This window comes from Carassius carassius, chromosome 22 (assembly GCF_963082965.1).
Source record: "Carassius carassius chromosome 22, fCarCar2.1, whole genome shotgun sequence".
NCBI classification, from domain to species: domain Eukaryota; kingdom Metazoa; phylum Chordata; class Actinopteri; order Cypriniformes; family Cyprinidae; genus Carassius; species Carassius carassius.
Window position 1 is genome coordinate 30,152,482 of NC_081776.1, and position 9,397 is coordinate 30,161,878.

The following is a 9,397-nucleotide window of genomic DNA, read 5'->3' on the forward strand; positions in this document are numbered from 1 at the left end:
GGCGCTTTTCCCGAGCTTCGATGCCAACTTCGCCTGATATTGCCCCAAATTTGTGAAGGATTTCGGCGTACAATGTTTAGCACAAACACGTAACGATAAGCCAGTGGAAGGGTTCAAAGAACCGCGTCATTAAAAATGAATTTAATCCACTGGTCTCTGATAGCTAGGTCCGTTCTTGGTAGAGAAAACACATTTACATGTTGATTCTGGCAGTCAACCACAGAGCAACTCACGTGTGCACTACTCCAGAGTCTTTGGCGACTGAATATGAGGGGGAGAGGGGAAGGGGCGAGCTTCCTGCTGCGGTGTCCATATATGGTATATCCTTGATAAGAAAGTTCTGATAAGAAATCAAAATCTCGTATTTGAGTGCGCGTGCACGTGGGCTATTTTACAAACCCTGAGGTAAACAAACGCTTCAATTTTAAATATCGGCTTCCCGGCCAGTGTATAATCGTTAGGCAATCATAACATACATTGATTCTCGTGGAAAAGTGAAAATTGTGGGTCATGACTCCTTTAAAACATTTTCCTACCTTCTTTGTCCTCCTCCTCCCCCTCCTGCTTCATCTCTAATAGCTGACGAATTTGCAAAGTTTTTCATTTATAAAATTAAACACATTAGTGCACAATTTTCCACACCACAATCAGTCAAGCTCATATCACCAACTTACACTCATTTACATCCTTCTCTTCACTCTCTGAGGCAGAAGGCTCAAAACTCATCCTTTCTAATCACACTACAACTTGCCCGCTTGATCCTATTCCATCTCATCTCCTTCAAGCCATTTCTCCTGCAGTTGTACCTGCACTCACTCACATCATCAACACTTCCCTCCACACTGGTGTTTTTCCCTCATCATTTAGACAGGAACATTTAACTCCACTACTTAAGAAACCCAACCTCAACCCATCTCTTTTAGAGAACTACAGACCAGTTTCCCTTCTTCCTTTTATTGCAAAAACACTTGAACGAGCTGTGTTCAAACAAGTCTCTACATTTCTCACACACAACAATCTCCTTGACAGCAACCAATCTGGCTTCAGAAGTGGACATTCAACTGAGACTGCCTTGCTCTCAGTTGTTGAAGCTCTAAGACTGGCAAGAGCAGAATCCAAATCTTCAGTACTTATCCTGCTTGATCTGTCCGCTGCTTTTGACACGGTTAACCACCAGATCCTCCTATCAACCCTACTGGCAAATGGCATCTCAGGAACCACACTTCAATGGTTTGAGTCTTACCTATCAGATAGGTCCTTCAAAGTATCTTGGAGAGCTGAGGTGTCTAAGTTTCAACATCTATCTACTGGGGTGCTTCAGGGCTCAGTTCTTGGACCACTTCTCTTCTCTGTCTACATGGCATCATTAGGTTCTGTCATTCAGAAACATGGCTTTTTATACCACTGCTATGCTGATGACACTCAACTCTACCTCTCATCCCATCCTGATGATCCGACGGTAGCTATTCGCATCTCAGCTTGTCCAACAGACATTTCTTCCAGGATGATGGACCATCACCTTCAACTCAACCTTGCCAAGACAGAACTGCTTGTGATTCCAGCAAACCCATCGTTCCATCACAATTTCACCATCAAGTTAGGCACATCAACCATAACTCCTTCAAAAACAGCTAGAAGCCTTGGAGTTATGATTGATGATCAACTGACTTTCTCAGGCCACATTGCTAAAACTGTCCGATCCTGCAGATTTGCTTCATTCAACATCAAGAAGATCAAGCCCTTTCTTTCGGATCATGCTGCACAACTCCTTGTTCAAGCTCTTGTTCTGTCCAGGCTGGACTATTGCAATGCCCTATTGGCAGGTCTTCCAGCCAATTCTATCAAACCTTTACAATTAATTCAGAACATGGCAGCAAGATTAATTCTGTTTATCACCTCAGTTTATCAATTTGCACTGGCTTCCAATAGCTGCTCGCATAAAATTCAAGGCATTGATGTTTGCCTACAAAACTACCACTGGCGCTGCATCCATTTACCTAAATTTGTTACTTCAGACTTATGTGCCGTCTAGAAGCTTGCGTTCTGAACGTCGCTTGATTGTGCCATCCCAAAGAAGCACAAAGTCACTTTTACGGACTTTTAAGTTAAATGTTCCCTTCTGGTGGAATGAACTCCCCAACTCAATCCGAGCAGCTGAGTCCTTAGCCATCTTCAAGAATCGGCTTAAAACACATCTCTTCCATCTTTATTTGACCCTCTAACTTTAACACTCACTATTCTAATTCTATTCTTAAAAAAATCTAACTACTTTTCTAATCTTTTTATACTCTATTTTCTTTTCATTCATTATGCAATTGTATATGTATGTGTGTGTGTGTGTGTGTGTGTATGTGCAAAGACCTCTAACTAGCTTGCTCTTATTTTTATTTTTTATTCTATCTGTTCTCTTTTTATTTATTATATTATTTAAATCCCATGCTACGTGTACTGTTAACCTAACTGAGACTTGTTATAGCACTTATATATCATTGCTCTTTTTGTTGTTTTTGATTGCTTCCACTGTCTTCATCTGTAAGTCGCTTTGGATAAAAGCGTCTGCTTAATGAATAAATGTAAATGTAAATATAAATGTAACTCAATTATTCAGAGAACATCAGTGGAACATTGGACAAAATGACTTATTTTCAATATAAAAAGTGATTGCGGCTGGATAATTTTTTTTTTTTTATCACAGTTTTTATTATTGGGCATTTACATTTACATTTAATCATTTAGCAGACGCTTTTAACCAAAGCGACTTACAAATGAAAACAATAGAAGCAGTCAGGTCAACAAGAGAACAACAACAGTATACAAGTGCCATGACAAGTCTCAGTTAGTCTAGTACAGACTGCATAGCCAGGTTTTTTTTTTAATAAATGAAAAGACAAGAAAAGAAGGAAAAGTGCTAGTATTAGTTGGTTAAGTGCTGGCGAAAAAGATGAGTCTTTAGATGTTTATTGAAAATGAGTAAAGACTCAGCTGTACGAATTTAGATTGGGAGGTCATTCCACCAGCTGGCCAAAGTCCAGGAAAAGGTCAGTGAGAGTGATTTTAAACCTCTTTGGGATGGCACCACAAGGCGTCGTTCACTTGCAGAGCGCAAACTTCTGGAGGGCACATAAGATTGCCAGATTGCCGTACCAGTGGTCGTCTTGTAGGCAAGCATCAGTACCTTGAATTTGATGCAAGCGGCTAGTGGTAGCCAGTGTAACCTGATGAGAAGAGGAGTAACGTGAGCTTTTTTGGCTCATTGAAGACAACACTCGCTGCTGCATTCTGAAACAGTTGTAGAGGCTTGATAGTACATGAGGGAAGCCCCAACAGGAGAGCATTACAATAGTCCAGTCTGGAGAGAACAAGAGCTTGGACAAGAAGTTGGGAGGCTTGCTCTGACAGGAAGGGTCGAATCTTTCTAATGTTGTATAAGGCAAACCTGCAGGACCGGGTCGTTGTAGCAATGTGGTCTGTGAAGCTTAAATTATGAGCCATCACAACTCCTAGGTTTCTGGCAGTCCTCGAAAGAGTAATGGTTGACGAACCCAGCTGTATAGAGAAGTTGTGATGAAGCAATGGGTAAGCTGGAATCACCAGGAGTTCTGTCTTCGTAAGGTAAAGCTGAAGGTGATGGTCATTCATCCAGCTAGAAATGTCACTCAGACAGGCTGAAATGAGAGTAGCTACCATCGGGTCATATTGTTGGAATGAGAAGTAGAGTTGGGTGTCATCAGCGTAGCAGTGATTTAAAAAGCCATGCTTCTGAATGACATATCCTAATGACATCATACAGATGGAGAAGAGAAGTGGTCCAAGTACTGAGCCTTGAGGAACCCCAGTAGCAAGGTGTTGTGACTTAGAAACATCACCCCTCCAAGACACACTGAAAGATCTGTCAGAGAGGTAGGACTTAACCCACAGGAGTGTGGTTCCAGAGATGCCCATCTTTCTGAGTGTGGACAGGAGAATCTGTTGATTAACTGTGTCAAAAGCAGCAGACAGGTTCAGTAAGATGAGTACTGAGGATTTTGAAGCTGCTCTTGCTAGTCTCAAGGCTTCAGTAACCGAGAGCAGAGCAGTCTCAGTTGAGTGGCCACTTTTGAAGCCAGATTGGTTGCTGTCCAGGAGGTTGTTCTGTACGCGGAACATAGAAAGCTGGTTGAACACAGCTCGTTCAAGTGTCTTTGCAATGAATGGAAGAAGGGATACCGGTCTATAGTTTTCAAGAAGCACTGGATTTAGAGATGGTTTCTTGAGCAGTGGGCTTACCCGAGCCTGCTTAAATGCTGAGGGAAATGTTCCAGAGTGAAGAGAGGAGTTGATAAGGTGAGTAAGAAAACTGCAAAGTCGTCCGCTGAGTCGATAAAGGAGGTGGTGGAGGCGGATAAAGAAGAGAAGAGAAAGTTTTGAAGAGTGTCCGAGCGTCACAACAGCTGTTAATTTTGTTGTGGTAGTAGGATGTTTTAGCCATGAAGACATTTGCAGAGAAGGAAGAGAGGAGAGACTGATACACACTGAGGTCGGTAGAGTTTCTTGATTTCTGCCATTTCCTCTCTGCAGCCCTGAGTTTAGAGCAATGTTCACGGAGAACCTCGGTCAGCCAGGGGGCAGATGAGGCGGTGCGTGCTGGTCTAGACAACCGTGGGCAAAAGTTGTCCAAGCAAGATGTTCAAGTGGGGAAAGAGTGTCAGTAGCACTGTTTGTGTCCGGAGCTGAAAACTGAGAGAGTGGAAGGAAGTGAGGATGAAACCCCAGAAGATAGGCGAGATGGAGAGAGTGAGCACAAGTTCCGTCGAAACGTGACCTGCGTTGAAGTGTGTGCTGCTTCAGGAGTAAGTGCTAGGTTAGCAGTAATGCAACAGCACGTGTAGATGAGGTCCAGTTGGTTGCCTAATTTGTGAGTCGCTGTAGTAGACACTTGCTTAAGATCAAATGAGGCAAGCAGAGTTTTGAAGTCAGCAGCTGGGGTTTATCTAGGTGGATGTTGAAGTCACCAAGCAGTACCAGAGGAGTACCATCTTCAGAAAGGTTTGATAGCAGCACATCCAACTCCTCCAAGAGGTTTCCCAATTGACCTGGGGGACGATAAATGACCACAAAGTGGATTTTAACAGGGTGGGTCACAGTAATGGCATGTGATTCAAATGAACCATAACCTGTAGGTGATGGCAGAAGATCAAATTTCCATTCTTTTGATATAAGGAGACCAGTACCTCCACCCCTCCCAGTCATATGAGGAGTGTGGGAAAAGGGAAATTAGTGTAGAGGGCTGCGGGAGTGGCAGTGTCTTCAGGTTTGATCCAAGTCTCAGTCAGTGCCATGAGGTTGAGACCGGAATGAGTAGCAATGGAAGAAATTAAGTCTGCTTTGTTAACTGCAGACTGGCAGTTCCAGAGACCAACTGGAATAGGAAGCGTGGTAGTAGAGGTCAGAGGGACAGGCCATAGGTTTGTCGGACAGGCCTTCCTGCGATGTGCATAGCATGTTCTCCGAGTGTTAGTAGAGATAGTAGAGAACTGAAAGCACATAGTGACTACAAGTGTAACAAAAATAAGTATTTGAGAACAAGCTATACAAAAAGTAAAGGAGGAGAAAAGCAATACTCAAGTGCCCTGTCGGTGTCCTTGCTCAGTGGAGTCGCGCAGGTAGAGTCGATGGTCTTTAAACTCGTCGGTCTTCACACAAAGAGGATTCATTCGAGGGTTGCTGCGACCGCTGCCCCGGTGAAACCTACTGCTTTTGTATTTGCCTGATTACTGTGATTGAAGTCAGCTGGCCACGCCTCACTATTTAGCAGATCGAAACGTGAAACCGAGCGCCACTTTCAGCTCGTATTTACCAGGGTAAGACACACAATTTAAAATCAAAAATTTTTCTAGCAATGACGATCACACAGTAGTCCAATGAGAAAATGAGACAAAACACTTACAAGCTGCTGTCATTCTCTGTTGCTCGGCTGTCCTTCTCTGTTGCTCGGTATGTCAAAGATTAGTAACAACATTGGCTTTGCTGCATTGTTAGTTTTTGTGCAGCATTAGATTTCAATTTTTTCTCACTCATTTGTTGTTGGTGGCTGTTTTTGCCCCATTGACTTCCATTATAACAACATTTTTTGATTGCAAAGCCATGACACCATATAATCATGCATTCTTGATCGTTTGTGGTGTTCCCTGTTGGGAAGAGGTAAAATTTGTTACTTTTACAGTTGATCACTAGGTGGAACCATTAACCCTTTAGATAGGCCTGTGCAGAAAAAAAGCTTAGTTTCTGGCTTGTATATACATCAAGAATCCATGATTATATGGTGCCATGGCTTTGCAATCAAAAAATGTCGTTATAATGGAAGCCAATGGGGCAAAAACAGCCACCAACAACAAATTAGGGAGAAAAAAATTGAAATCTAATGCTGCACAACAAAACTAACAAAGCATCAAAGCCAATGTTGTTACTAATCTTTGACATGCCCAAGACTGTTATAAAAGGTTAAAAAAATATATCAGCCACAATTACTTTTATATTGAAAATAAGTCATTTTTTGTGTTTTTTTCCCCTAAATCAGTGACATCATTTATGAACTTGGCAATTAAAAAGTTAAAATCTTGAATTTAATTTAATTTTGAAAAGGACAGAGGTTGATTAATAGATTTATGCAAAAAAAGAAAAAAAAATATCTGATACATTTTTTACAGCAGTTTAATGTAGTGGATGTTTTCATCCTGAACATAACAAAGGGTTGTGAATTTGAAGAATGCAAAAGGGTTAACCCAGCACTAACCACCACAGAAAAGAGATAAAAAAAACCCACTGCTCTCCACAATCCAGGCAGATGCTGTTGCCAAAAAAAAAAAAAAAAAAAAACTGAAGCCAACTGTCAGAAGAAAAGAAAACAAGTTCTAAATAACCACCGTGAGATCCTGCTGACTATGCCAAATATGGCAAAGTGCTAAAGGGACAACAGTTTAGCACGACTTCACCACCCTGGGTCTAGCCCAGAGACATCTATCAAGTTATTATAATTAAAAGTGTTTTTATTACATAAAGGTAGAAAACAGTCGCTGAATGCAACCGTTCACATATCAATTACAAACTTCAAGAAAATAAGACAATGGGCAACCTGGGTCCTCAAGGACATCCAAAGTTCAAGGTACAGGAACCGAGACTTGACAGCAGAACAAAAGGGCACAATTGGCCTACACAGCAAACCACCTTTCACTTACACCTGTGACACATTCACACACACGACCACTCCAACGAAACACCAACACCAGGAATCGTACTCCTGCCTTAGGCACTCAGCTCCTGTAACAAGCAGAAAGCAGGTTATACACTTGAAGACACCATCATAGATGGATTATAATAAGGAAAGTTGTCCACACACAAATTACAAATACTTAAATCCCCCGAAATAACCAATACAACAAAGCAATAATCAATAATTGTGATTACTACAACAAAAATACAAAAAGTATTCAAGCACAATTAGAACAAATTTAGAAGCACACTCATAACAATCAACACACGTTTCACAATAAAGGCTTCTTGCAATTATCAAAGAAAAAAAGAAAATTGATAAACCAAGGACCGAACGACAAACACACACACACACACACACACACACATACACGCACGCTTCTACAAACCATCGAAATAACAATAAAAATAAACCAAAACAAAGCAACAGCATCTCCAGATGATAGTTCCCACGTAGCCCCAACAAAAGGGGGCTACGTGGCCATCTCCTCTTCATCTGTAATTCATAATTTTGTGAGCCTTCTTGCCGTTGGCTGCCCTAGTGAAAAAATAGTACACTAAAGTACAATTTGTTTGTATGTACTTTAATAAAGCTGAATGTTTTTGTGGCACACTATAAATTTATATACATAAAGTCTGCTAAATCGGAACAAATAATTTTATACTAAATGCATTTAGTTGTGCAAAAGTAGTGCTGAAGTTCAACTAAAGTTATATTAAATATTCTTGTTTGTGCTAAAGTGGAACTATTCCAGTTACTTAAGTACACTTTAAATATACACTCTTTTATTTAATTTTCGAAATGCAGAATTCATTCAGCATAAACTTAAAATGTATTTTGGTGACATTACAATTGCAATTCAATTACACTGTAAGAATGTTGAACATACATTAATATACTAATAACAAACTGAGGTCATACTACATTGCAATGGCAAGTAAACTTGAAGTGTGCTAATGGGACAATTATTGTGCGTTTCTAATGAAATAAATTTTCCTTTATAAATAATGGCCCAGCTTAACAAATTGCCTTTTACTAACACCCCCAGCATACCAGTCAACTCAATTATTCAGAGAACATCAGTGGAACATTGGACAGAGACATCTGAATACTGGCTGAAGTAAACACTGCGGACTGGATTCGAACCAGGGTCGCTGCCACACAAGTGCACTAAAGAAGAGATGTCCTGTGATAAACTGCGGTTACTTTGTAGACTTACTATACTGTTACAAATACTACTATAAGTAAATGTTGTTTTCCCATCAATAACAGCACAAATTAGGCTATATGGACTTAAAGACTGTGAATCACCGAAAAGTATTAATACAGGCGCAGTAAGCGATGTGTAGAAATAAATGTGTAATGGCCTGTATAGAACATGAAAGTGCATTAAACCTGAACCTGTTAAAGTCAGCGGACACAACACTAAATATCATTTGCAGAATGTTTTGCTTCCCTTTTACGTGACATGATCTATTGTTAACACTGCAGGAAAGCATAACATTAGTTTTAATTCTTGTACATGCACTAAAACACAGACTGTTCCGTAAATTGGTGGAGGAATGTGAATGTACTGCCTATGTTTCAGTGCATGTGGAAGGAATAAAACCATCCGTAATTAAAAATACAATGAAATGATTTGGCGGTTATACGTGACATATGAATTTAAGTTATTTTAATACATTTTGTTACTTTTCATGTAGTTAATGTCTCTGAATTTAAAGCCCCCCAAACGGCTGCAGTCCACATTTCCAAGTGCAACGTTGCCATTTTCCGAACGGGACATTAAAAGAACCATTAATGGAAAAAAAGTGTGTTGGTACAGGTGCATTGGAGTGTATTGGGAATATAGTAAAGTAATAAACCTTCTGATCAAGTTTGTGAATTTCTTTCACAATTTCAAATCCATGACTTATATGTTAATTACATATTTTTACAACTACTTTCTACTATTTAAAAAAAAAAAAAAAAAAAATTTGTGACCGTGTAATTGAGATTTAATATAAATCATATGAAAGCTGAATAAATAAGATTTCCATTGATGTATGGTTTGTTAGGATATGACAATATTTGGCTGAGATAATTTATTGAAAATTTGGAATCTGAGGGTGTAAAAAAATCTAAATTTTGAGAAACCGCCTTTAAATT

The 9,397-nt window shown here is 40.0% G+C and overlaps 1 pseudogene; it reads right to left on the reverse strand.

Annotated features, from left to right (window-relative positions):
• Positions 1 to 2,717: 2,717 nt before the first annotated feature.
• Positions 2,718 to 5,525, reverse strand: LOC132098528 (uncharacterized; annotated as a pseudogene).
• Positions 5,526 to 9,397: the final 3,872 nt, after the last annotated feature.